This window comes from Sinohyriopsis cumingii, chromosome 9 (genome assembly GCF_028554795.1).
Source record: "Sinohyriopsis cumingii isolate HCF-2022 chromosome 9, ASM2855479v2, whole genome shotgun sequence".
Taxonomy (NCBI): Eukaryota; Metazoa; Mollusca; class Bivalvia; order Unionida; family Unionidae; genus Sinohyriopsis; species Sinohyriopsis cumingii.
The window spans coordinates 14,855,075-14,858,985 of NC_142969.1; positions in this window are offsets into that span (position 1 = coordinate 14,855,075).

Below are 3,911 nucleotides of genomic sequence, written 5' to 3' on the forward strand. Positions count from 1 at the left end.
ACCCTATTTAGCTCAAAACCATGTTGAAAACGTGACGGTGGAGTATGAATAATGATGAACTTTTATTGACGTATAAAATAGTTTTCATAAAAACAGGAGTGTATACTAAAATAAATGTTTACCAAAGGCAACTTTAGCATTGTAACTTTGACAGCTATTCATACCGATAGAGTATACGCCCTGTCCGGAACGATCTCAGTAGTAAAAAAAAACTGGAATAAGGATGTGAATAATCTAAGCGTGAAAAAAAAGAGCAATTACTTTCCTTTATCTGACGTCCTTATTACAAATTGCGCTAGGTAAGGCCAGGTAAGGCCACGCCTCTTTCAAAGTAGGTAAATATTTTTTCGAGGAGTTGCGATTTTAATCTATTATAAATCAAATTAAATTCCGTTGTCTTGTAGCATTGTCCTTGTATTTATTTTTCTACATTAAATTACATCGTCTACTCTGAGTTTTTGTTGTGGGGGATGGTGGGGGGGGGGTCCTTTATAATAGAATTTGTTTTATTAACAAGGAATATTATTGTTTTGTACATGTTTACACAAAAGTATTCTTTAATATTTAATATAAATACTTTCTATTTAATATAGGACGTAAAAGTAGATTTTGTAATTTTATACTAATTATATAGCATCTTTTATTATATTATTATTATTATTATTATTACAAACATTTTGTTTTTATTCTCTCTCATTTAAACACATGGCGAAGCAATAACATTCAGTGATAAAACTAAGAAATAAAACAAGAAGAAAGATAAAAGAACCACATGTGTAGAAAAAAAGTATATATCCATTAAACGTATGTTTTCATAAATTTCATATTTACTTACTTTAAAATAAAATGGGCGAGGACTTGCTAGTTTAGAATGATATATGAAGGAAACAAAATATCGTATTGTTAGATTACGTCTTTGAACCCGACAGTATTTCTTGTATGCCTTGTATTAACCTCGAAATTTCTAAGCGCATTTTGTAATTTATTTCACACCCAACTGATAACATTCAATGCAGCGCATAAGCGGCATTTCTCGTTAACTTCACGTCTACACCTCATGCCCCTTTGAGATTAACATGGAGTCATTTTATCTATTTAAGCAGGTATATTCTTGAGTTAAGTGTTACGAATGCAATCTCATATTGTGCGTGACTTTTATAACACTGTTTCAAATACAGCGAGCCGAATATGTAAACAATTTTTGCAACTTTGTCATTAGAGTTTCTTACCCTTGAGGATACGTAAAGGAAATTACCTCCCTTCTTTTCAAACCTCATCAAAAAAATTCTGTCTTGACCAGCTGGAAATATCTATACAAGCCTCCCAATAGAGAATATTATCATTGTTGCCATAAGTAATATATATATATATATATATATATATATATATATATATATATATATATATATATATATATATATATATATATATATATATATATATATATATATATATATATATATATATATATATATATATATGTGTGTGTGTGTGTGTGTGTGTGTGTGTGTGTGGTGTATTGTTCATATATATATATGTAGTGTATTGTTCATATATGTATGTGTTGTTACACGTATTCATTCATCGTGAATCTGTGTGCCTGCGTATGCGAGGATACTTGAGTGCAAGTGACCTCTTAAACAATTTTAATAACATAACCTGTTACAACAATTAAGCACCACAAGGTATTTCATGACCAAATGAGTTAAACTCGTTAAATAAAGGTTATTATTATTATTATTATTATTATTATTCTATTAGTTAATGTGTGATCAAATTCGTCGCTAATCGGGCCAAACTGCTTTAAACGTTTCGATATAATTGGAAATTACACTTTATCATGTGCAGAATGGATTTGTATATACAACCAGGAGGCACGTGCAGAGTGTGGGAAGCAGTTGGGATGAGTGAGGACGAGTGTCGTGTTTCTCTTTGTGTTAAGCTAAGGGTGAGTATGTGTTTTAACGGCACTTTTAATACATTATTTAATGTATTAATGGTTATGTCAAGCCGAAGAAACGGAGGTAAGAAAGAGCCTGTTCCTAAGGTCACGCTAAGGGCTGGCCTAGACGGGTATCGATCTCTTAGCCATTAGGTTATAAGTCTTGCTCTCTACTAATCGGGCGACATGTCGGAAAGTAAGATTTTCCTAGTACAATATTAGTCTTGTGCTTAGTTTTCCTAGTACAATATTAGTCTTGTGCTTAGTTTTCCTAGTACAATATTAGTCTTGTGCTTAGTTTTCCTAGTACAATATTAGTCTTGTACTTAGTTTTCCTAGTACAATATTAGTCTTGTGCTTAGTTTTCCTAGTACAATATTAGTCTTGTGCTTAGTTTTCCTAGTAAAATATTAGTCTTGTGCTTAGTTTTCCTAGTACAATATTAGTCTTGTACTTAGTTTTCCTAGTACAATATTAGTCTTGTACTTAGTTTTCCTAGTAAAATACTAGTCTTGTACTTAGTTTTCCTACCTTTCTTTCTAGCCAGCTTAGCTCAAATTTAGAATTCTTAAGATGTACATAAATCACGTTGATTTTTTCTCTCACTCCCATGCTGAATATTGGGACTATACATCTTGCAAAAGTGCATTTTAATATAAATGTGCTTTCAGGTTTGTGTAATAGTTTTTAAGTTTTTTAATTACAATATGTAGCTCTATATGGAGCAAACATCCAAGATCCATCTTTTAAATAAAGTGACCGTGTAGTCAATGAACTTTTACTGTTGTGGTTGGCCGCTCGTATTAGAATGATGACGTCAAAACATAACAATAAACGAAGTCGATTCTTCACAATTTTGGCTTTTATTAATATTAGCAAAAGATGTGGTGGATTCGGTTAATCTGTACATAATTTTGTACAAAATGCATGAAAATATACACTCTGAAGATTCTCTCTAAAATAGAATACAGACAGACAAACGCTGGAGGAAACTGAATGCATTGACGGGGTCAAAATTTTGTCAATGTAAAGTTATTTGTCATTATAAGTGTCCATCACCTGACCACTGTTTTGATATGTTTAATGGCAATTAGCCGTGAGATTACAGGTAACTTTCCCACGGCAGTTATATTTAGAACAGTATATATACATGATGTACATATTAACGGCAATGCTCTTACGTTTGTTAACAGTTACACGTATTAGGGTCATATTTTGAAATCCAATCGGTCATATGATGACATTACAGGTTTTGTGTACTCGATCAAATATGCTTCAACTTAAATTTAGGAATTGTTCCTTGACTAGCAAATTTAGATTGTTCAAGTCTTATTGCTACACAATGCACTGTGCTCCTCTGTGGACAAACTTCAGAGAATGTATGAAGAGAAAACTAGTTATTGATTATAATAATAGTCTTCGTTATATATTTTGCCTTGCAAGATGGAACAGTGCCTGCAACATGTTTGTAAATTATAATATATTCAGTATAATGAAATCTTTGTGGAACTATGACATTCATTTAAATTCTCGTATTATTAGTAGATGGAACAAATTACTCTTTAAATGTGCTATATAATTTCATTATAAACAAAGCAGGGCACAGGCCATTTTGTAGATGTGTATGTATACTTGTACAAAAGATATATATAATCTTTGATTTTGACAATACTTTTATTTTATATCTATATTTTAATTAGATATATGGATCATGTAATCAGAAATAAAGAATCCTTATCTTATTTTATATTATCTAATATATATATATATATATATATATATATATATATATATATATATATATATATATATATATATATATATATATATATAAAGGATTTCCTCGCAGCTTCTGTTACAATCGAGGGATTTCGGCAAGTCCATGATGCTTAATTCATTGTGCAACTAAAATAAAAATCAATATCATAAAGGCAAAACGATTATGCCGAACTTGCCTGGTTAAGCATAG